Raw genomic sequence first — 26,264 nt, 5'->3', positions numbered from 1 at the left:
TAACCTCTATTAAGGGGAGGGATGGTCTCATAACGTTCAATCCTAGTGAGATTAATAGGACTTTCAAAGAATATTATGTGGAGTTATATCAGAATGAGCTTGGTATCAGTGGTTTAGGTGATACTTTTATGGAAGGCTTGGAGATTCCAAGAATTTCGGAGTCTGAAAAATGACATCTTAACAGAGTGTTGACTACTGAGGAGATTAGGCTTGCAATTGGTAAACTGAATTCAGGCAAAACTCCCGGATCAGACGGATTACCTGCTGAATTTTATAAGATTTTGCCAGAGTCAGCTGTGGTACTTTTAAGGGACATGTTTAATGAGTCTAAAGAATTAGGAATGTTGCTGACCTCTACCAATCATGCAACTATATCCGTTTTTTTTTTTAAAAGACAAAGAGAGTAGTTTGATATCTAGCTATCGCCCGATAAACTTGTTAAATACGGACAACAAAATATTGGCGAAATTATTAGCTGTTCGTATAGAAAAATTACTTGAAAAACTGGTATGCACTGATCAATCTGGTTTTGTTCATGGATGCAGGACTTCTAGTAATGTTAGAAATCTATTATTGTTCATGTTGCAGGCCCGAGATTCAATGGAAGATGTCGCAGTGTTCACACTAGATGCTGAAAAAGCATTTGATCGGATTAACTGGCAGTATCTGTTTTCTGTCTTGCGTGCTATGAACTTAGGTGAGGAATACATATCGTGGATTGCCCTGTTGTATGCGTGTCCAACGACCATTGTCAAAACGAATGGACAATTGACGACTTCTATTCAGCTACAATGGGGTACATGGCAGGTGTGCCCGCTATCACCATTGTTCTTTGTTTTGGCTATTGAGCCACTAGCGATTTCCTTAAGGTATAATGCTGGGATACGAGGACTGAAGTTCCGGGGTGCTGAACAAAAGGTATGGTTGTATGCGGACGATTTGCTGGTGGTATTGAAGGATTTGGCTACGTCATTGCCTAATCTGATGAGTCTATTGGACAAGTTTTATGGTGTTGCAGGGTACCAAACTAACTGCTCTAAGTCCGAGGTCTTACCCATTACACGACATTGTGATAAACGTTTGGTATCTGACTGGGGTTTTCAGTGGCGTGCCAAAAAATTGAGATATTTGGGTGTTTGGCTAACCCCTGCGATAGAAGATATGGTGGGGAGAGAACATGAAGGATGTTTGTGTGGACCTGAAAATGAGTGTTCAGAGATGGTCTTTGTTACGATTATCGCTTTGGGGCAAAGTTAACGCTCTGAAGATGACTGCAGTTCCGAAAATTAATTATATATTGGGCATGCTTCCAATGAAAATAAGTCAGTTCTATTGGAAGAAAATTGATGGCTTTCTGCAATCATTTCTTTGGGATGACAAGCCACCAAGACTGCAGTTATGGAAGTTGCAATTGCCCATGGAAAAAGGAGTACTTGGTGTGCTGAATTTTAGAGCTTACCATCTGGCCTTTTCTAGCCGCTTTATTATCCCATTCTTGGAGGAATCACTGGAGGGGTGGGCTGTGGCAGAGGCAATTCTATTGGGTCCACTTCCCCCAAAGGCTATCCTCACGGCCACGCATAGGCACTGTAAAAAAATTCAATTGACTGTGTTCTTGAGGGACACTTGGAATTGTATACATAAAATGCTGGTCTCAGAGGCTTTGAAAACTTCCCATGCTTCTATTTGGTTGAATCCGGGAATAGTTGAGAGGGGTAAACCTTTTTTTTGGCCGGAATGGTCCCTGAGTGGAATAAATTGGATTGGTGATGTTCATAAGGAAGGTAGATGGGTTGAGGAGGAGGAATTATGTTCCAAATTTACTATAGCCGGCAATTCCAGTGGTGATTCCAGGAAATTAAAAAGATGTATAAAAGAGAGGGATGAGCAAGGAGATACTATTGTGGACCTCTTGCTACAGAAAAGTGAACATGGTGGCGGTTCCATTGCCAGCAGAATATACAACCGGATTGTGTCCAATTATAGAAAGAATACAGGCCCAAGAGCAGAGTGGGGCAGGAGGTTAGATTGTGAGATTTCTTCTGAGATGTGGATGGGGATGTGTGCTAACGTTAAACTTTGCTCGATTAACTTAGAAGAACGTTCAAGGCAAATTAAAATCCTCAACAGAGTGTATTGGACCCCGGATGAATTGAAGATGAGAGGTATGTTGGTTTTGGATGACTGCTGGAGCTGTGGAAATGGAGTGGGAAGCTTAGAACATATGATGTGGGACTGTATATGTGTCCGTGGATTGTGGCAAGATGTGTGTAACATATGCCTACGGTTTTTACATCGGGATATTGCTCTAGATTTCAAAACAATGGTCTTGTGACGATCTACTTGAAGATCTTTCAGTCTCTGAGAGAAAGCTTCTATTCAGGGGGGCTTGTGTGTGCAGGAAGATGATACTGAGGAGTTGGAAGTCTCGAACAGCACCAATGGTTGTGGAGTGGATCGAGGAGATGAATTGTCTTGCCAATGTGGAAAGGATAATCTACAGGAAACAAAAGAAGCTTAGCTTGTATGCTAAGATCTGGGATGAGTTTCTAAACATGTCCTAGTTCATTGTTTGTAAATATGTGCTCTATTGTATGCGTGTCTTTATATTGTTTTAATTCCACTGCTTGCTCTTTGCTGTTTTGTCGAAATTACAAATAAATAATAATAAAATCAAAAACTCAAATGTTGTAAAGGTCCCCGACCCTGGCTTCTCTTCTTCTTTGTTTAGGCTCATTTGGTATCTCTCTTTACCAAGTACTGCACTGAGGAAGATGGGTTGTGCTATTTTCTGATTTTGGCCCCCAGATCCTCGTTTCTGTCACTCTTCGGTTCGCCCACTTTGCTTACTCTCTTGCCAGCTACTGATATGAGGAAGATGCCTCACTTCTTAGTTTGAGTCCCAGACCCCTCTCTTTAGGCCAATCATCTGAGAAAGCATTCCTCTGATGCAGGACCCTTCTGCCACCTGCCCCGTGCCCCTACCGGGCCTCCCGAACTTCACTGCAGCTGCCACTGGGATCAGGTAGCTCTCTGGTTCTTCCTTGGATCTGGCGTCTTTAATGCAGCACCAGCGTTCCTTCTCCCTCTGTTTGTCGGCTGTGTGAGAAACCTGAAGGTGTCTCCCTGACTAGTCCCCAGGGATCTGTCATCCAGGTGGCCAGGACAAGGCCATCGCTATTGGATCCAGTTCCTGGGGGTTGACCAGTGAGGGAGGATCACCTGGATGGGGGGCCCTTTGGGGAGTGGAATTAAGACACCGACGGGGATGATGCAGGATCCCCCTTCTTACAACACCTTTTCCCCATCCTACCATATAGTTAGGGTAGTTTTTGAGGCTGGCAGAGCCATGCCAAGGGTCTGCTGACTCCCAGCTCACAGTAGGCCCTAACTCCTTCCCTGGTGCCAAAGATGTCGAGGTCCACAAAAAGGAGCAAGAGATATGGTGGTTTATTATGCAAAATGCACAGGGGTCATGTGCTCAGAGCCATACAGGCACATCTCATCGCAATCTGTCTTGCAGGCCAGTTTTGTTTGTTTGTGATGACATAACCTCCGTCACTCAGCAGATTCCTTCCCCAAAACCTAACAGGGTCCAGGATTGGCTCCTGAGTAGTAGTTCCAGTATAGGAACCTATAGAGGGGAATTGTTATTGGACGTTACTGTGTCAGGTGGTGTACTTGTATCATCTCTGAAAGTTGCTACTTCGAAGTTGTTACATTAGGTGAGCTATTTGATTGGTCACTAGCCCCTGCCATCTGCCCCCAAACACCAGGGTCCTGATTTGTCAGGCTACGTGCCCCCAAGCCTGGGACTAACTCTGTTCCCAGCCCGCGAGGCACCTGTTCTCGTTACATTTATACTATGTGTCCGCAATGTGCAACTATGTTTCTGTGATCATACAAAGTATGTAATATAACAAATGCCATGAGAGTGTTACATTTCCACCGTACATGGTAGCCGGAGAGTAACAAATACTTTTGCAAAGAAGCCGCTGTCTAGCCGTGGGACGGCTGCTTGTTCCCAGCCTCTGAGCCTTAGCCCGATACCAGTTCGGCCGAGTCACGTGGTAGGAGACCATCTCTTTGGCCCTAATTACTTCGAATCAGCTTGTACTTTCCAAGGAATATTCTTTGCTGCAGCTGGTGTCACCTTGGTTCTTGTATCTGGAATGTCACTTGCAACATTGTGGCCTTGGCTGCTGTTGCTCTTGCCATGGCTATTCTGCTTGCACAACGTCTTGCGGGTTGAGATCTTCATGAGACGATCATGGCCTACTATATTTCCCTAAGGCCTGCATGGCCCTCCAACAAGTGTTTTCCATAGTGTCCATAGGTTAGTGTATTTTGTGGTTGGCCAGGTCCCTTGGGTGCTGCTGTCCTTCCATAGAGTTAATTGCATGTAAGTGTCTGCAAGCATATGCACAAGCTCTTCTTGCTTCTTGCGTTTCTGCATGACTGTAGTGAGCCTAAGTGGCAAAATAATAAACTTATAGACGGTATGGATATGTCAACGTCCTCTAACTCATAGGGCTGTAGGTGTGTGCTCTTCGTGTAGGTTGGTGTGTGGGGGTCCCAAATGTGCGGACTGCACGCATGCTTCCTTTCTAATACAGCTATGTTGTCGTGATCTCTCTAACGACTTGGGGCATGGCTTTTTTTGGGTGGATGCCTCTAGTCAAGTCTGTCCATACTGTTGTTTTCAGCTCTGTCCAGTGCCTCCTTGTCCACTTTAGGCAGAGTTCGCATTGTGGCAGGAGCATGTGGTCGGCCGGTAGGGTACCTTTCGCAGTATTTGTCCATGGCTGGAGCAGTAGGGATTGGCATGAGCTAATAGGATCAGCGGCCATGTTGTTGCTGTTGCTTCCGGTTAGAGGGTCATCTGGGACTGAGGATCTGTTCGGATTTTCCCTCTTCAATATAGAATACTCAGACACTCCACCCCCCTTTTTCTAACACGGCCACTTTTGCACACCACGAAAGACAACGGATAAACACCAAAGCCAATTACCTGACATGTCCCAACACAAGGGACAGGCACTTGATCAGAATCAAAACACCTGATGGCCCTTTCCCTTCCTCACAGGGATAAAAGGTGGAGCACGAGAGCGCAATACGAGCAAGGCAGACCGCACGATGGTAGAACTAACTCAGCATGGCAGTTCAAGAGGAAGAGAAAGACGGTGCGAACCGAGAGGGTGACAGGGAGAGAAGCAACCTTGCCCTTTCCTACCAAGGCCCGGGAAACCTCCACGGATTAAATCGTAAGAGTGCAAACAATAGCCAGGGTGTGTTGCAGCAGATGTCAATGGTACACGGGACTCTCCTCTGCTGATAACCACGCTGAGAATAGACTCCTGCCACTGTTGTATCGGCCTTGCCTGAGACAATAAAAGCCAAGCGGTTCATCACAGCTGGTAAATCGAAGGGAGAGCCGATAACAAACCGAACTGTGTTGTACGAAAAGTAGCAAACGGTTAATGTAAGAAAGTACAAAGAACTGTTAATACGAGAGGGGAAAAACAGCTGCAGAGACACCACGTGGGTGCTCACTCGGGAAACTCTGGATGTTTACCTTATTGTTGAAACTACCGTTACCAGAAGGCCTTGGGAAAGGCGAGAAAGGGGTCAAAGTGGTCATACAGGGGTCTAGTAAAATCCTCTGTACAGTCGAAAGTCTTTGACCGGCAGATGATTGTGTAGCTAAGGCAAGCTAAACCCGCATCATAAGAACTGTTCAAGGAGTTGTGTGATTGACAAAGTTGCCAAGAGTGAACCCGACGGACGGATGCCGATGAAGAGGGGGCGAAGCCAAAAGTCCCGATAGTGTGTTGACAAGAGTGAACCCAGCAGAGGAACGTCCGCAGTGAAATGTTTAAAAAGACAATGAGATTCATGAATGTGTCAGATGAGATTGTGTTGAAAGCTGTAGTGAACCCGACAAAGGGAGGCTAACATTCGAGAAGGGTCTGAGCTCGGAAGAGGGGGATCCAACGTTGAAAAGGCATCACCCAACTTGAAAGCAGAAAGTAACTTTTGTTCATTCTTTTTTGAAACACATCAGGTCCTCGGAGGCAAGAGACTTTTTGTAAAAAAGAGACTTAACCACCAAAAGTCCTGATACCTGAGAGCAGAACTGTAGTCTTATGCTGGGAAAACTAGAGCGTGTTCTGTGGTCTTGTCCCGTGCTCAAACCGTAGGGAAGAGAGACGAGACTACCGCATCCAGACTTATTGTTTGTGAACACTTCTTTCTTTCCTGTGAATCCTATCCCACGCTCTCTGTTTGTATTTGGCTTAAGTATTGGCAATAGGTTTTTCTTAGTATAGGCCCTTTTATTTGACAAGACACCACTAAGACTGCCTTATTATTATTTGATGGTCATAGCTTGCTCCCATCCTAGACTTAGGTTTAAATTAGGCATTTTTCCAACCCACATATACAGTTTAATTAACAACCTTGAGCTGTGATCACTTGTGTCTCCATGCAGCACCAACACAGGCAGCGGCGAGGGTCATCAGGTAGCATAGTGCTGGCAGAGCAGTGAATTGTCAGGCAGCCAGCCCGAACCGGAGCAGCAACACCAGCTCAAGGCCCGCAAAAGCACCAGCACAATTCTATGTGATTACAGAAAACCCACAACAGAGAATGGTTTTTCAGCGAAAACGATAACAATGAAAAAATCCACCAAACCCCTATTTCTCTATGTGCTTAAACCAACCCCACCCCCATTCCCACAAAGTGTACCCCCTTACCTCACCCCATCTCTATTTTTTTTAAATGTCAATATTTTTCTTCTCTGTTTCTGTTTCTCTGCTAAAGCATTTTCTGTAATTATGTTCTCTTTTATCACTGGATACCGACCAGCACTCGTTCCATGCTTGCCTCTTCCACCATCAAGACATGCTATGTTGAGGTGAGGTGATCTGATTGGTCTGTGGCTGTAGATGATCATCAACTGTGCACAAGCATATTTTCTGGAAAGTGCCCAAAACCTACCATGAACACGAGCACAGACTATGCTAACCAATGAGATGTCCCTATATATATATATACCTTATTTTTTTCTTTTATGGTGGCACTTAAAATTGCCTAGTATGGATGCTCTCCATTTTACATGCTTCAAATCCCAATGAACCACTTTTGTGGATATAACTTAACGGGGAAGTTCTCTCAGGACTTGCATTGGGCCAATGGATAGGGCCCGTCATTTCTGAGCATATATCGATCAGAAACTCTTCTCCAATGCATCTTACCTTCAATTTTCAGACATTTACACACGTGAAACTCATGGGTCGGAAACCGCCATTTTGTGATAATGTATCCGTTGATCTATTGCTCTACATTCAAGTGCCCATGCAGCAGTAAATCAGATCACCTGCCCCTCAAGTTGACATTGACATATTAAATCGATATGCCACGCCTCTTCCCATGACGTTGGTGTACAGCATAGCCAAACATACCCTATCATCAAAAATGTCATCATGTTACCTAACTCAAAACCCAGAAGATCAACACACACATACACACAGTAAAAGTGTACTCTCTTTTCGCAAATAAAGAGAAAACCATGCACACTTTTCAGTAGATACTCATAGTCAGGAATTTACCAAGTTGTTATATTTGTTAATTCAATGGAAAAAGTGTAATACATCCAACAAAACATTCAAGCTGTTGGTGCACCCAATCAGTTGAAGAACAATGTTTACTACAAGCCATAGTTGAATTTTTAGGTCAGCTGTCACATTCGATGCAATCTTTCTGATTCTAATTATCGATGGACAATACTTGAAATATGAAAGTCAATGTTCCTTGGAGCAAAATATAATTCAATTGTGTTCCATCATCTATTTTCTATTGAAGCAGATTGCATTCCGTTTGTGAGAAAAAAGCTTTTATTACACATCGACAACCAAATCGTTGCAATCCACATGTCTTCATTGCTGGAAGGCTGGCATATTTGTGCAGATGACGGGCACTACAAATCGGCAAACTCGGGCTGCATGATCATCCCAGAATATGGATATGACTGTTTCATTTGTGACTGCTGTGCTCCAGTTCTGGGTGAAGAACCCATTTACCTGCAGATGGTTGCCATGACACACGCACATCCGGGCTGGGTGTGTCGGGCCTGTGAGGAGAGACATCCTGTCAAGAAGGAGGCTGCAGAGGACGGCTCTCCATGTAGGCCAGGATGCCTGCAAATGTCTAAGAGAGACTGTGAGGGCGAGCCACGGGAGGGTCACAGCTGTTGGTGCCTCCTTGGTCGGAGGCCCGCAGCTGGAGCTGCGGGGCACAGAAGAGATCCCAGTGCTGCAAGCTACCGGCAGCATCCGCGAGTGTCGAGCAGAGCTGCTGGCAACCCACAGAGAGGTTTCCAAAGTGCCAGTGCTGCTCAGAATGCTACGGAGATGTGAACACACAGCAGAGAGCAAGGCCAGAAGATGCCCAGAGGAGCCGTCAGGGACCAGTGATTGAATAAAAGGGAACACACATACCGTGGCGCTCCTGGGGCAACCGCAGGGCAAATGTGATTGCTGGGTGAACGAGAATAGACATGTAATACAAAGGGAACCCAAAGAGAGGGGTTATACGAACAAGTTGAAATATAAGAGAAAGCCTTGTGAATTAAGAATTATTGAATACCGAACTAAAGGAACGCTTTGGTAAGCTTATGAATGGAAAGCATGCATGTGTGAAACACATGTAATAAATACTGAAAGGCAATGAATGAATGCTATGAAATAAAGCGAGAAGCAAGTTATGAACATTATTGAAGAGTGTGAAAGTAATGTGGTGAAGGAAAGGAGGCACCACAGTGTGAAAAGAACACATTGTGGCAAAGCCAAGAGACTAACAAAGAGAAGCCAAAGTGAAGGTGGATCAAGACACGGGGCAGTGCCAGAGAAACCTGTGTGGGCAAGAAAGCCTAGGGTTCTCCGTTGCATGACCTGTAATGGGTGGACCTTGTGGTCTGACCACTGCTCCTAGACCGAGGATTCCCTGTCTGTGAAAGCAAAGGAACGATACAGATACGTATGAAAGAGATTGCTGACGTGAAAGCAGACGAGACCAATCTGTGCATACTATTAAGTAATCAGAAGGCGCGTAAAGATGGCCTGGAACTGGTTCTGAGTATTAAGAGACTAAAGGGAAGTGCGAGTAGGGAAGCTGGTGTCTCAGGGAAGGGAAACCTAAGACCTTGTGAACTTTGTTGTTGCCTTGAGGAGGGGAACCCGAGGCCTTGTTGGAACTGTGTTATCTTCTTGGGGAAGGGGAATTGAAAAATACCACCTTAGCATAGAGCAAGTTAGGCTTTACACCATCCTGACATTTAAGTTAATACAAGTATTTTATTTGAACTTTGAATCCGTTGCCTGTGTCTTGCTTCATGATGCCGATGCCGTCACACTGTGTAAAATGAAGCTTGTCCTCGTTCAACAGCTCTTACGAATAGAAACTTGATTTTCATCCGTTCAGTTTCTTTGAATTGCATCTTATCTTTTCTTTGATATTACTTGCTAGATTTTATCCTATCAGTTTTTACGACGAGGGATTCAGGGACAAATTACAAAGCATCTCTGTATTGTGGGCTCAAATAAGGGCAAGCTAGGTCTCGTTTTTTGGCTTTAACGCACAATGAAAAATGTTCTGTTCCTATTTCAATATTAAGCTATAGAGGATAAATACGAAAATATGTTTACCCTTCATAAACAAATAGGCCCTCATTACAAGTTTGCCGATACGCAGCCACCGGCAAACTGATTTACCATTTACATCGCATGATATCCCAGAATTTCCAGGATATTATAGGTTTGCGGAAAGGGCGGTCTTTCCCCATTCCATGGAGTCCCATTCCATGGAGGGGCAGTTCTTTGCCAGTGGGGGCCTGATTTACCTCCAGCTCTTGAGTGGGAGTAAATCAGGTAACCCCCACGGCAAACCTGTAGTTTGGCAGTGCAGTAAACGTGCTGGTAATGGATGTCCCTAGCTAGCAAACTAAAGTAAAGAAAGACGATCTAGTGTTCAAAAGTCTCTGACCCTCACACTAATACATACAACTAAATAACACATGGAATATTTGGTTGTTTTCAATTCAACACAATAGAATATGAGTGCAAACCTATAGATTTTTTCAGTACTACTTGTGACCAGGGTTGGATTCACTTCCCCTGAATCAATGCAGGAATACTATTGAAAATGTTCTGATTCAACAAAGTTCTGTTCAGTTCAACACAAAAGATCTTTTCATTCAAAAGAAACCTTCCACTTGTTAGAGTAAATGTCTCTTTCATAAACACCTGTTGCACAAATCACAGCAATGGGTGTCTTTCCCAATATCCTTCTTGGTGAAGGAGAAATGTCTTTGTCTCAAAACATAAGTTGATAAATCAAAGCAATTATCAGCATATCACATTCCCTCTTCAAATGAAATACTTTTATAAGGATAGGACAGCTAATACTTCTGGTAATGCCACACTTCTTCTTTTCATTATAGCACTTTGCCACAAAACCACATCATCTTTCCTGGTCTGCTCACCTGCCGGGTCCAATTACTATTGGTCCCTTCCCTGGTTTACTCACCTGCCAGGACCTGCCAGAAATCCTACAGCTACACTCATGCCTTGTGGCAATATTGCTTCCAGGATTCTCTACATGTGAGAAATATGAGGGCATACTTGCTTCTTCCCCAAGATATCCTCCTCCTAGGTGGCCAGGGAAAGACTGTAGCTACCGGCTCCTGACCCTGGGGTGGATATGCGAGGGAGGACTACCTGGGTGGAGGAGACTTGGGGAGAGGAGATGAGTCTGCCATACCGCAGGCCTTTGTAGGTTATTGTCAGTTCCTTCCCTATTTCTCACATAAATCATACCCCAGTTAGGTACTGGGACCAGGAAGAGACAAACCAGAGTAATACATCTTCTTTTTATTGACTCACACAAGTACACAACCAGTTAGGGACTGGAATGAGGATAAGGCAAGCAAGAGCAATGCAGAACTCCTAAGCTGGCAGTGAGCTGTCTAGTCCTTTTTGGACCAATCAAACTGGAAGGAGGTTTAAAAGTAGCAAGAACAGGGAAAATGGTGTCGGCTGTGGAAGTGGATGTACAGACTGCTGGAGAAGCGCATACGTCTCCTGGAAGGCGGTGTGGCAGACGTAGTGCTTGAGAACCCCGGTTAGATGCTGAGTGTATGCAGCGGGAAGCAAGGCTTGAAGCTGGAGCTCTGTGGCGACTACGGAAAGGGAGCCAGCGTGATCAAGCAAAGCTTTGGAGTAAGGCCCGAGCTGCAAAGGAAGCAACGGTGGCAGGGGCGAAGCCACAGAGAGCCGTTGTGGAGACAGAGTGTGGCACTGCATGAGAGAGAGAGCTCATTCGGCTGTGAGCCTCGCTGTATCGCCGTAAGCACCGAGCGATGAGTCAACCTAGGAAGGGGGACACCGGGATCACACGCGAGCATGTCAGACCTGTAGGCACTGTAATGAACACCAAGATCTGTCAGGCTCAAACAATCCCGTGGGTAACATATGGGCTGAGTTGTGGGGTGCTAATGATTGTGTACCTCCATTTAAATAGCTGAAAAGAGATTTCTGAAATAGTTGCTTGGTTTACCCTTAAGTGCCCCTTCCACATCAGTGCCATGTGTATTTGGTCTTCTAGAGATCTGATATGCCATTACGATACAGCCAGTGTTATACTGGGTGCAGATCTGGAACAACAACGTTTTATGTCTGTTTAGGGAAGGTTTGGAGGAGCTTCTATCATTACCAGGCCGTAGGAAGATTCTATGGTTTAGGCATGTGTTAAGACGGATTTCTGAACTCTGTCCTGGTGGCGCAGAAGTTCAGAAGGCCAACCTAATTACTTGGAACAGGGTAACCTCTGGACAAGCCAGACCAATCAAGGTAGCGATCGCGGCGGTCAAGACTAGGTCTCAAGAGGGGTGAGGGTGACTGAAAGCCCACAGTGAGCACACAAAGCAAGAGCGCGTACAAACTACTCCAAACAGTTGTTTATATCAAAAATAGATACACATTTATTATAAGGCCTTGAAACTAATAACCACAGTAAAAGCAGCAATATACAACGATATTAAACCAACACATACACTATCCACCCAATATATATACAGAATACACAGTTTCACAGCATTAGCAGCACGAAATATGTTATCCACCTGCAGGGGAAGGAAAACAGGCAGTGCGAACCAATGCGTGTGATATGTCCGCCTTCTGAGGCCCCTAACTAGATGGTAGTCCAATCCCTACGAAGAGTGGAGCCTAGCGCTCAAAAGTACCTGCACACGCCGGTGCCAATGGGCAGAAGGTGAAGCTCTTCGGAGGACGTTGGACAGCTCTGTAGGGTGCCCTAATGAAGGAGAACACGGTCCGCGACTCTAGCGCAGCCTCCACTGTGAGGCAGAAGCAGGGCGCGAGTACGGACAAGGGGTGCTGTATTTACAGCGGGGAAAAGCAAGGGGCACTGCAGGAGGGCGACCAGATCCTAGCTAATCTACTCACCGGTCCCCGAAGCAAGCAGGCCCGAGCTTCTCCTCGATAGATGCAGCTTCTGGCAGGTTCTGAAGAGCAGGGAACGTCTCGTCGTCGTGCAGAGTAAAAAGACGTCCCGATCGAAGAAACAAGCACAGTTTTGTCGCCACAGCAGGGCAACGGAACGGCCGGGTGTATTCAAGCCAAACGAGCACGGTTCACCTCTAGCTTAGGGTTGCTAAGCAAACGAAGCGTGTGAGCGTGCCCCGGACTCAGAATACCACCCAACCTGTCGGCGATTACAGAGCAGGACTCCTTAGTAAGCTGGTCAGTCAACTGAATGGCCCAGAGACACTTCCGAAGGCTTACGGCAGGAGTTGATGAAGGTGCCGGGAATAGCTGGTCCTGCTATTCCAATAGGTCGAAGCGCCAGTACAGGCCTTCTTGTTCGATCTTAGGTGGAAAGGGCTTCACCGGACGACAGCAATGAGGAGCAGAAGTTCTTCAGGGGGTCACCAGCGATTCCTCGGTCCAGCCTTGTGTTCGCAGGATACTTGGCTCCTGTATCCCTGGGTTCGTAAGAACTCAGGAGATCGACATGGTAGTGGTGTTTCCAGCTCCCTCTTATCCACGGTTCCCTTCGCGCCAAAACGGAGGGGAGCCAATGGGAGATCCGCTCATCAACACACATACCATACGTGGACCAATCACGGACCACAGTGGTCCCAGGCATTCACACCACCCTAGACTCTCTGGCACCCAGGATGTGTATTGGGACCAGACAGCCCAGCCCACATCCTGGGGGCACTCAAACGACATGTAGAAGCCCGCGAAAGCAACCGTGTTTCGCGGGAAACTACCTGCCCAAATAAGGAAGGCCCCGGGTCGCCTGACCCGGGGGAAGGTAAAGGGAGCAAGACGGACAGTGGACGAGACAAAGGAGCCTCGTGGTCCGGCCATTTTGGGTAGCCGGGCCACCCTTTTGTGTTCGCGGCAAAAAGGTGCTCAGAACGGCAAAAGGAGCTCAAAATAAACCAAATGATCGCTGCCACCAGCCCAGTCCCTGAATGACTTGCACCGATCCAAAAACCATCCTACAAGAGTGTCTAGGGTCTGTAGAAGGCTAGAGACCCAAGAGAGCTGTAACTTAGCTTACAGTGCCCTCTTGTGTCGTGTTGCACTAAAATGGCGACACGATAAAAGAAACTACGGGAAACAGCGTTCCCCGGTACTGACTGTCTTAAGGGCATGTCAGTTTCCCCGTAAGAAAGGAGCGAAAGCCCAGAGGAGTACGGCAGAAGGCTGCACTTCTCTGGCAAAGTCAAGGAAACAGGTTGAAAACAATAGCAAAAAGTTTAGGGGTTGCCACATGGAAGGAAAGTTCCCTACAATAACGAAATCTTTCCTAACACTCGCCCCTCCCAGACTATGGACAGGGGGAACTAATCCACCCCTGGATGAGTCTCTTGTTCAGGTCGGTAAAACATTCTGGACAACCCATCAGCATTGCTATGTTGGACACCTGGCCTATGCTCAATAGTGAAGTCGAAGCCTTGTAGACTTATGGACCACCTAAGCAACTTTGGATTCTCCCCCTTCATGTTCATTAGCCACTTTAACGGCTTATGGTCAGTCTGCACAGTGAAGTGGGTCCCATAGAGGTAGGGCCGCAGCTTCCTTAGGGCCCACACAACAGAGAAACATTCTTTCTCTACCGTGGACCATCTGAGCTCTCTGTCCTTAAGCTGGCGACTAATAAAACCGATAGGGTGTTCCTTACCCTTCTCATCTACTTGTGATAGTACAGCTCCTATCCCAGTGTCAGAGGCATCCGTCTGCACGATAAAAGGTCTTTGATAATCAGGGGCCCTGAGCACAGGGGCCTGGCACAAGGAGTCTTTCAAGCCATTGAAGGCCTTCTCACACTCGTCAGTCCAAGTTACCTTCTTGGGTTTCTTCGGAGTTGTGAGGGCAGTCAGAGGAGCAGCTATGGTGCCATAGTCTGCCACAAAATTGCGGTAATACCCCGTGAGTCCTAAAAAGGCTCTCACTTGGGTTTGCGTAGTGGGGGTAGGCCAGTCTTGTACTGCTTGTACCTTACTGGATAGAGGCTGTCTCCTCCCTCCACCTACTTCATGTCCAAGGCAAACCACTGAGCCTTGTCCATTTTGGTGAGGGGCCACTCGGACACCCTCAAAAGAGCTTTCTGAAGGACTGCTTTGGAACAGGTCAGGGAGAGGTTCAGACTCCTCTTCCTCAACGTCTGAAGCCAATAGCAGTGCTGCGATTTCGCCGCTTGGGACGAAAGCCTTCAGCCTATTCACGTGAAACACTTTTAGAGCCTGTCCAGGCCTTCCAGGGTCCACTGAATAGCTAACCTCACCCAGGGGCTCCACCACTGGGTAAGGGCCTGACCATTTGTCCTGTAAAGCCCGAGGCCTTATGGGATTCACGATCAGGACTTGCTGGCCATGTGTAAAGTTGATGAGGGAAGCTTTCTGGTCGTACCAATGTTTCACCAGCGCTTGCCCTGCCTTCAATTTAGCACTAGCCAAGCCCATCAGAAGTACCATCCGTTTTCTGAGCCCTAGCACATAATCAACTACATTGGTAGTAACAGGGGGAGTGGGCATCTCCCATCCCTCCTTGACGATGGCTAAGGGTCCCCGTACGGGATGACCGAACAGAAGTTCGAAGGGGCTGAAGCCAACACCCTCCTGTGGTACCTCTCGGTAGGCAAACAGTAAGCATGAAACAAGAAGATCCCACTTTCTTCTCTGAGGCTCCTCCAGAGCCCCAATCATGCTCGTTAGCGTCCTGTTGAAACGCCCCCCCAGACCATCGGTCTGGGGGCGGTATGCAGAAGAGAACCTGTAGGTGACCCCACATTCTTTCCACATAGCCTGCCTATACTTCGACATAAAGTTGCTGCCATGATCCGACACAACTTCTTTAGGGAAGCCAACCCTAGTAAACATGCCGAGTAAAGCTTCTGCAACTGGCTTGGCAGTTACAGTTGTAAATGGGACGGCCTCAGGATACCTGGTTGCATGGTCGACCAGCACCAGGATAAACCTATTGCCTGAGGATGTTTGCGGGTCAAGGGGACCAACCATGTCGATCCCTACCCTTTCAAATGGTACCCCCACAACTGGGAGCGGTACCAACGGAGCTTGGATTGTCGCGCCAACCTTACCAGACAACTGGCAGGCGGCACAACTCCTGCAGTGACTTTCTACTTGCACCCCCATCTTGGGCCAGTAGAAGTGCATAGATAACCTTTGCTTGGTCCTCTTCATTCCAAGGTGACCAGCAAGGGGAACTTCATGCGCCAACTGCAGGAGGAAGGGTCTAACAGAAAGGGGAACCACCAACCTCCTATGGTCTCCTTCTGTAGACTCTGTGGGCTCACTGTACAGGAGTCCACCTTCCCAATAAATCCGATGCTTCCCAGGAGGTTCACCCTCAAGCTGGGAGCAGGCCTGTCTCCTTAGGCCTTCCAGAGATGGGCACTCACGTTGGCCCTTACTGAAGTCGTCCCTATCAGGACCTCCTTCAACTAACAAGTCTTTTAGTTCAGGATGGTCGTTGGGGTCGAACACTTCAGGCATCGCCACCTCCTCGTCAGGCTCGGGCGATTGACCAACTCCCTCCACCGCAGTGGTAGGCGAGCTCGGGGGAATATTCTCTTTCCCCCGTCGGGACTTGTTGACTCCTTTCGCCTTGGGTTTCCCCTTCGGCTGGGGCGGCGTATTGGACTTGGCCAATGCTGCCCGTTCTTGAGACCGTGTGTAGGGTCTTTCGGCAGTGTCTCCTACGAGCCCTAGAGCTCTGAGATCATTGCCCAACAAGACCTTTCCCGGGACGTTTCTCTGAATGCTCACTGGAATCCTAACTGCTGTACCATTTAAAGTTAGATTAACAGGGATCACGGGAAACATACGGAGGGGGCCGTCAGCCAACTTAGTGGGCATCAGAGTAGCTCTGGCAACTTCCTCTGAGTCTACCAAGGTAGAATCCACTACAGTTCGACTGCACCCACTATCCCTAAGAGCTGGAGTATCCACTCCATTGATCAGCACACTGTCTTTAAAGTAGTGCTTGGTATTATCCGGAATCCTAGCATACGCCTCTGCGACTTTAGGCTCCCAGGAACCCAGGGACACTAAAACTACCTCAGCCTCTATTCCGCTGGGAAATGAGTCTGAGGAGAAGGATGCTCCTGTAATCTCATCTTCCTCGTAGGAGGAGAAGGCCAGATTAGCGGAGTGGACCCCCAAAGGTCTAACCTTACAACGGGGATCCCCCTTCACATGGTCAGTTGCTCCACAAGAAAAACAAGCCCCATTGGGTCTGTTTACGTAGGGAGGCTTATTATAACCAGAGTTCTGTTTCGGAGGCGAACCTCCACTACCCTGTGAGTTCTCGGATGGCTTACCCTTATTTTTCTTTTTGTGGCCCTTATGGGAAGAAGATTTAGCAGATTCCCCACCCTCCATATCTTTGGACTTTTTCCCTTCCTCCTGCTTACCAGGATGAGTTTTGTCCTTATGGGACACTCGATGTGACACCCATAAGTCTGCTGCAATGGCCAGCTTCTTAGGATCTATCTCCTTCGAATCGGCCAAATGCTGCTTAAGCTCCGGGGAAGAAGAAGCAAAAATGTGTTCCAGCATGACCAGATTGATCATGCCTTCGAAGGTAGAAACCTTATAACCTTCAACCCAGCCAGTCAAGTTTTTCAGGGACTCAGCTACATACGACACCCAAGTACCACCTTCCTTTTTCTTATACTCTCTAAACCTTTTCAAATATTGGGTCGGAGTCTTCCCAAACTTTAAAATGAGAGTCTGCTTCAACATTGCAAAATCAGCGCGCTCAGCCTTCGACATTTCCATAATGGCACTGCAACCAGAATGGGGCAGTCTGCTGAGTAACCATGCAATCTTATCCGCATTATCAACCTCTTGAACCTCGCATGCATACTCAAACGCATTTAACCAGTCCATAATGTCATTTCGTTCCTCATACACACTGAGCAGATCTTTTGGAAACCGTGGATGAGAGGAAGCCCCAGAACCATGTCCAGGACCCTTGGACCCATTTGCGAACTGAAGCTTGGCCAGTTCCAACTGGTGATCCCTGTCTTTTTGTTTTTCTGCCTGGTCGATTTTCAGTTTGGCTATGCTGAATTCAAGCTCCTGCTGCCTAAACCGCAGCTCTTGCTTCTTGAATTCAAGCATAGCCTCCCCATCAACACTGGCAGAGGAAACGTTAGACATTACATCCTCCCTGTCCTCGTGGTCGTGATGGATCAGTGCAGCGGCAGAACCGTCGGTTCTGCCAGTGAGAGCAGCCCCACCACCTTCTGCACTGTCCTCGGAAGTTATAGCGTCAAGCTGCGCTTCTTGCCACGCCACGATTCTCTGGATCATTTCCAATTTAGTGCCTTGAGAGGAAACCCCTCTCTCCGCACACATCTTCTTCAATGTTTCAGATTTCGAAGCATTTAAGGTTAATAAAGTATTCGTTTCCATACTGTTGATAGGACTATGGCCTTTTTAACGTTATATTCAATACTTTACTGCGTGTCCTGGTTGGAATAACCTGAAAACGCCTTAGCTCGTGCGCAACACTGGATACCTTCAGTCGTATCCCACCGCTGTACACCAATTTGTTAAGACGGATTTCTGAACTCTGTCCTGGTGGCGCAGAAGTTCAGAAGGCCAACCTAATTACTTGGAACAGGGTAACCTCTGGACAAGCCAGACCAATCAAGGTAGCGATCGCGGCGGTCAAGACTAGGTCTCAAGAGGGGTGAGGGTGACTGAAAGCCCACAGTGAGCACACAAAGCAAGAGCGCGTACAAACTACTCCAAACAGTTGTTTATATCAAAAAAAGATACACATTTATTATAAGGCCTTGAAACTAATAACCACAGTAAAAGCAGCAATATACAACGATATTAAACCAACACATACACTATCCACCCAATATATATACAGAATACACAGTTTCACAGCATTAGCAGCACGAAATATGTTATCCACCTGCAGGGGAAGGAAAACAGGCAGTGCGAACCAATGCGTGTGATATGTCCGCCTTCTGAGGCCCCTAACTAGATGGTAGTCCAATCCCTACGAAGAGTGGAGCCTAGCGCTCAAAAGTACCTGCACACGCCGGTGCCAATGGGCAGAAGGTGAAGCTCTTCGGAGGACGTTGGACAGCTCTGTAGGGTGCCCTAATGAAGGAGAACACGGTCCGCGACTCTAGCGCAGCCTCCACTGTGAGGCAGAAGCAGGGCGCGAGTACGGACAAGGGGTGCTGTATTTACAGCGGGGAAAAGCAAGGGGCACTGCAGGAGGGCGACCAGATCCTAGCTAATCTACTCACCGGTCCCCGAAGCAAGCAGGCCCGAGCTTCTCCTCGATAGATGCAGCTTCTGGCAGGTTCTGAAGAGCAGGGAACGTCTCGTCGTCGTGCAGAGTAAAAAGACGTCCCGATCGAAGAAACAAGCACAGTTTTGTCGCCACAGCAGGGCAACGGAACGGCCGGGTGTATTCAAGCCAAACGAGCACCGTTCACCTCTAGCTTAGGGTTGCTAAGCAAACGAAGCGTGTGAGCGTGCCCCGGACTCAGAATACCACCCAACCTGTCGGCGATTACAGAGCAGGACTCCTTAGTAAGCTGGTCAGTCAACTGAATGGCCCAGAGACACTTCCGAAGGCTTACGGCAGGAGTTGATGAAGGTGCCGGGAATAGCTGGTCCTGCTATTCCAATAGGTCGAAGCGCCAGTACAGGCCTTCTTGTTCGATCTTAGGTGGAAAGGGCTTCACCGGACGACAGCAATGAGGAGCAGAAGTTCTTCAGGGGGTCACCAGCGATTCCTCGGTCCAGCCTTGTGTTCGCAGGATACTTGGCTCCTGTATCCCTGGGTTCGTAAGAACTCAGGAGATCGACATGGTAGTGGTGTTTCCAGCTCCCTCTTATCCACGGTTCCCTTCGCGCCAAAACGGAGGGGAGCCAATGGGAGATCCGCTCATCAACACACATACCATACGTGGACCAATCACGGACCACAGTGGTCCCAGGCATTCACACCACCCTAGACTCTCTGGCACCCAGGATGTGTATTGGGACCAGACAGCCCAGCCCACATCCTGGGGGCACTCAAACGACATGTAGAAGCCCGCGAAAGCAACCGTGTTTCGCGGGAAACTACCTGCCCAAATAAGGAAGGCCCCGGGTCGCCTGACCCGGGGGAAGGTAAAGGGAGCAAGACGGACAGTGGACGAGACAAAGGAGCCTCGTGGTCCGGCCATTTTGGGTAGCCGGGCCACCCTTTTGTGTTCGCGGCAAAAAGGTGCTCAGAACGGCAAAAGGAGCTCAAAATAAACCAAATGATCGCTGCCACCAGCCCAGTCCCTGAATGACTTGCACCGATCCAAAAACCATCCTACAAGAGTGTCTAGGGTCTGTAGAAGGCTAGAGACCCAAGAGAGCTGTAACTTAGCTTACAGTGCCCTCTTGTGTCGTGTTGCACTAAAATGGCGACACGATAAAAGAAACTACGGGAAACAGCGTTCCCCGGTACTGACTGTCTTAAGGGCATGTCAGTTTCCCCGTAAGAAAGGAGCGAAAGCCCAGAGGAGTACGGCAGAAGGCTGCACTTCTCTGGCAAAGTCAAGGAAACAGGTTGAAAACAATAGCAAAAAGTTTAGGGGTTGCCACATGGAAGGAAAGTTCCCTACAATAACGAAATCTTTCCTAACAGCATGTAAGAAACATGCTTTTAACAATGGGTTAGGGGGCCTACGGGGCGACCCCACAAGGTTAGGCAGAGGCTATAAAGCGGTGGTTAAGAATAAATATAGAAAGTGGGCATGGAGCAGGATGATTGATAATTACCTGTTGGGGGAAAAAGGCTAGGACTGACTTAAAGCTCAAGGACGCCTGGGTTCTGGAGGCATATTTGGACCCCCAAATGTCTGTGAAAGTAAAAAGCTGGTTTGCAAAGTTTCTGATTGGGCATACCCTCATTGGCCTATTTTTCCACCAAGTGGAAGAGGGGGCTTGTTCTACAACTTTATATCCTATTTTGTGGCAGGGGGGGTGAAGATGAGGTGCATCTTTTCTTTTTTTGTTGGGTTCCCTGCCAGGCAAGGGTGCGTTGGCTCAACCCGGTTTGGAGTCATCTTGACGCTCCTTCAGTGCCGTCTACCCTCCGAGCTTTCAAATGTGGCACCTCCCCTGTATCTGTGTTAGCAGCTTCATGCTTTTTAAGTTCTATTTCTAATAAGAGAATGGCACTGCTTGGATAAGCTTTTAGTTTGCCTGAGTGCTTGGGAAGGTCGATGGTTAAGGATTTTGTTATCCACTGTCTTAAGATTCAAGATGTTTGTGGTATGATTACTATTGTATTATTTTGTACTGTCCACCTGTTTCGGCAGTTATGCTGAAATAAAGGAAAGAAAGAAAGAATACTGATCCTAATGAAAGCAAGAACCTTTGAATACCGATCTGAACAAACCCAGTTTTTTGGAATCTAACTTTATAAAGGAACTGTGTAACTTGAGAGGGCAAGCATTGGCAAGAGCTGTAAGAACTTGTGAAAGTGAATGGTGGCAAAACAAGCAATGGTAGAGCATCATTACGATGTACAATGAGATTAAATCAGGCACTGTGAAACAGGAGCAACATGCATACTAGGATGAACAGGCAAGTAAGGAGTGTTGGTTGCATGACCTGTAATGCGTGGACCATGTGGTCCGATAACTGCTCATAGACCGAGGACACCTACCTATGGAAAAGCCACTTAAAATACCTGCAAAAAGGACATTTTGTGTGAACTGAAATTAAGGAACTGTCATTTTTCACAATAATTGATTTTTAAATGTTCCCGCGGAACTTCACTGGTGTTGCAGGGAATTGGCGTTTAAGTTAGCGCAATAACTGTCATCCTTCAAAAATAAAGGAAATACATTATTTACACTACAAATATGCTGTATTATGTTGATTTTAATTTCTTGCAATTTAGAAGTCCAGCAACAGTATATTAATACATACATAGACCATTTGGAGTATAAAAGATTCCATGTAATTCATCTAAATAATAGTTTATGGACTGGGTTACTGTCCATGTTGCATGTAGGAAGGTGGATGACGATACCTATGGTTGCATGCATTCCGATTTTTCGACAATGTTATTATTTGTAAACAAATTACCATTTATGTTATTACTCTTACTGGGAAACAATATATCATTAATCCCCAATCATTAACATCATTCTGTAAAATGTCAAAATGTCATGTGTCAAAACCATCAAGGACCACATTGACACCCTGGCTCCTGCTCTGGCTGACTTTTGCAACCACTCCTTTGTCACCGGAGTCTTCCCTTCCCCCCTGAAGCACTCGCTTGTGCACCCTCTTGTTAAGAAACCCTCTGCCAACCCCTCCACCCCGGCTATCGCCCAATCTCCATCACTCCTTTCCTGTGCAAATCCTTGAGAAGCTGGCCATCTCCCAGGTTAAGCATCACACTGAATCGAAGAAGAGTATGTTGCCGAAGTAACAGCATCCTCTATGTATTTATTTATATTTTAAATTATAATGTTAGAAGAGAAGTTTAACAATATAAATTAAATTAAAAAGAGAATAGATAGTGTGGTACGATTCAACCTTCTAATTATTACCAATAATATTAGCTGGTTAGATAGCACAGCGAGTAGAGTGTTTGCTTGGGCATCCGTGCAGAGCCTGCCAACGCAGGTTCGAATCCCGGCAGGGCCAAACTCAGCCTTTAATCCTTCTAAGGTTGATAAATGAGCACTACATAAATGCAAATAATAATAATCTAACAATTATCATTAAAAATTGAACATGATCTTATACATCTTCGGGATAGTCGCAGATACATTTAGAATTGAAACAAACATTACTTGAAAGGGAAGTGATCTTGATGTTGATTCCAGAATAGTTGTTGATGATGAAGCTTGTGCCTTTATTTAATTTATATACACATTACAATGGTCAGTAGAAAATATATATTAGCTATAAAAATAGACAATTTAATACTCTATAAATCAGTTTACGTGCATGTCAGTAGGGCTCACCATTTGGTTATTGGAGGTGTCTGTCGTTTCCTCAGAGGTAACAGTTTGGACCTCCATCAGGGTCTACGTAATGGCAGGCATTGTAATCATTACATTTGAAAAGTAACCAATTTATAGATACTGCTATTCAAGTTTTTGAAAGTCTCGCATTGCAGTGAACTTTTTGTGTATCCCAAAAGTAGGTATTTATTCAAAGACAGTCACATTTTTAATTACATGTGGAAATTGCGACATTATAAAAAAGTTAACAAATATCTGTACCAACATTACCCAGACACTCCAATCCTTTCATCCCATTACTTAGTGGCACACAAGTTCAATACATTGTGTGATTATTCTTTCTAATTATATATACATGTATACACAAATGTGTATATAGAAACATTCATTAATCAATTATGTTCACTAGTCACCTGACTCGGTGTGCATTGAAATTCAGTTGGAACAGCATTGGGTTCATACATATCTTCCAGGAAGTGCATACTGCAGACGCGGAAGTGATTGCCCTCTCACGCCCTCCAAGACATCCTTGGCTCTGCTGCCAATCTCGGATACTGGAAATCCACAATTCCCCAACCATGTTCGTATCAACGATATAACCTTGGGGAAAATGTGCATAACTGTACTAGGAGTCTTATGAGGGCTGATAATAGGGGACCCACATGCAATACGCCATTGTTTTATGCTCAGGAAGATAAAGTTAAAAAAATGACAAAAAGAGAAAATGTATTAAAGTGTGACAGTGATTGATTCACCAATAAAAACCTTGCAAAGACAAAGTGTTTTAGAGTTTGGTAAGTGGACGGTAAACTGCTCTTATCCGCCGGGCTAACCACCGACCTTTATGTTAACGGTCAGTCACACAAAGAAACCGATCACTGGTAATGTGATCATCCATTGTGTCACAGAAAGGAAAGAGGGATGACAAAACATTAGATATTTAAAAAGACACTATTGTGTGATCTAGCACTCAAGATATAATAATACATGGAAAGGTTGATAATGAAGATGTCATTGAGAGATATGAAAAGAAAATGTGGATGAAAATGGAGTACAACGCACTATAAATGTAACAAGCTGAAAACGAGAACACTGTAATAGCCAAGAGTTCAATTATCTGTAATAAGGAAAATGTAGCAAGCGGTGTAATGATGAAACCATAGTAGACTCAAGAGATGTTTCTTGCTAAGTATTCAAATTAGTTTATAAAAACTTTGAAAAGTGGGGGTGTATGTGAATTTGTCGCATGGAGGGACTGCCCCTAAATTTGATTGGTCTTTTTTTGGGGGTGTGATGCAGTATGATTGCATAGCCATCGTTGGGTATGTGTCAAGATTGACGAAGGTGAAGAATTGATGACGTGAAATTTCAAGGAAGAATGTGACCACCTGCAAACGACTATGGCGAGCCCACGGTCCCAAGTGAAAACGCCCATTGATATGGAAGAGGGGTGGATAAGGGTGAAGCTAGAGCAACAGGCCCGGTACCATGTCAATGGTCCCAGAGCTATGTTGATTGCAGGGAGGGGATCTTCCAAGGGGAGCATGGAGACACCTGGTGTGTGGTGGCCATTTGGCCAATGGTCCCATGAGGCCAGACCTCTTTGAGTTTTATATGCTTCTCGGCACCTTGTGCCTTCCCATCCACCCAGCCCCATTGCGAGCGCATGCTCCCACTGAGAACTGCAATTGATACAGGAGGGAGGTGGATATGGATGAAGCAATCGCAATAGACCCGGCACTTTGTCGAAAGACATCGAGACAGGTTGATTGCAGGGAGAGAGTGTTCAAAGGGCAGTATGGAGACACGAGGTCTTAGGTGGCCAATTGTCAATTGCGGCAAGAACACGTTGAGTTGTACATTCACATCCACTCTGTTCAACCTGCTGGCCTAAAACCAAAGACAAATAAAAAGGCATCGAGAAAATGATAACAGTACATTGATAAGGGGGACGTGTTTGGGTCGATTATGATCGAGGGAGTGAGAATGATATTAAAAACATATTGACGACCGTAACAATAATCTTTGTTGATCTTGATGATATAGCAAACTATTTTTATTAGTAAACTGGTGGTGTTGGTGATTAGGGCAATCACTTTCATTCACTTATCATATTTCCTCATTGCTCTTATTTCCTAAGAGTGTCAAAGTGTGATCATTGTCAACATTTAATGAAAGAGTTGTGTATTCCCGTATAGAATGGACTGTAATCGAGAGTGCCTGAAGCCAAGAAGTAACATGTGAAGAAATAACGTGAATAAGAAATCGAATCGCCCTTATAATGCAAGCACGGAGTATTTTTGTATTTTGACTTTGTTGTATGTTACTGTTGAAAATGTGAGAACACTATACATTTTGTAGAGGTTCAGTCCATGGTTTGACACCAAATTGTTCTTTATCAGTGTCCCCGGACTACTGAGGCCAAACCTGCGGGTTGCTGAATAGGGCTTTTTTTAGGGGTGGGGGTTACCAGTACTAATTGAAAAAGCTTGCCATTCTGTCTATGGCCAATCTATACACAAAACAAATAAAAACAAAAATAATGTTCCTTTCTGAGGAACAGCACAAATGCTTTTCTTGCCAACAGTCAGACACCGAGATGCTTCTGTGGAGCTAATGGGAAGACAGTCACAAGTTTGTTTGCGAGTAGACTCCGAGGGAGCCTAAAACAAAAACCCAGTAAATAATTAGCTCTCTCGTGACAGCCTTCTGAGTCACTGTGATACATTAATTGGAGGAAATTAGCATGAATTAAGGCAAATAAGGATAACATGTAATTTATTACTTACTAAGCATGCGAGTGCAGTGAAGGGCCTGGGTTTCCCTCAAGATTGCTTTAACAGCTATAATGTATGCCTTAATTTACTCTGTGGAAAATCCATTTTTTCAGAGTTCATTAGGCAGCAGCATGTTACAGTGCAACTCCCCTGAGCACGCAAGTGCAGCACACTATGCAAATGTGTGCCAGTGAAGGACCCCCATGTAAATAGCAATAATGCCATTGTCATCTTATTGATCAGCCTGCCATGCCCGCCAGGCACATGGATTCTAAGGCACGTTCACCTACTCTGCTTTGGAAGAGGAAATCCCAGAGCAAGGTGTAGTGTTAAAACGTTGTGTGTGTGTGCATGTTTGTGCTGTTTTGATTGTTATCATAGGGTCTTGCTGGTAGGAAAGGACTCATGTAGACACAACTCACCAGAAAATGATGTATTTACAAAATGGATTGATGACATCAAATTCAGGAGATGAATTTGCCAGGTGGTTAACAGGAGACATGGCTGCCTGTCTGTATAAACTTGGACCGCACCAATGGAACATTCAACATGTCAGGGTGAAATATATTCCCAGTGGCTGGCCTTGTCCGAGGAGTTTCTTTGGTCTTGTCCAGGAAGAAGGGTTGGCTTCCCTGAGCAGCCACCTCACCCACTCGGCAGAACAATGGAGGTGTATACTTCACAGGGAGTGCAGGTCCAAAGAGGTAAAACACTTACAAAGAAGGAGAAAAAACCTCCAGTTCGGTATTCCAGGAGTTGAGGATGATGAAAGTCCGGAGCAGGCTGGCAACCTGCGCGCCTTGAGACACTTGTGTATAGGCGCGTTACAAATACCATATCATATCATATCATAACCAGAGGCCAGGAGGACGGGAAACA

The sequence above is a fragment of the Ambystoma mexicanum genome, chromosome 12 (genome assembly GCF_040938575.1).
Source record: "Ambystoma mexicanum isolate Mex_15411 chromosome 12, UKY_AmexF1_1, whole genome shotgun sequence".
Taxonomy (NCBI): Eukaryota; Metazoa; Chordata; class Amphibia; order Caudata; family Ambystomatidae; genus Ambystoma; species Ambystoma mexicanum.
The sequence above is the reverse complement of the archived record's forward strand: the minus strand, read 5'-3'. Positions refer to the sequence as shown.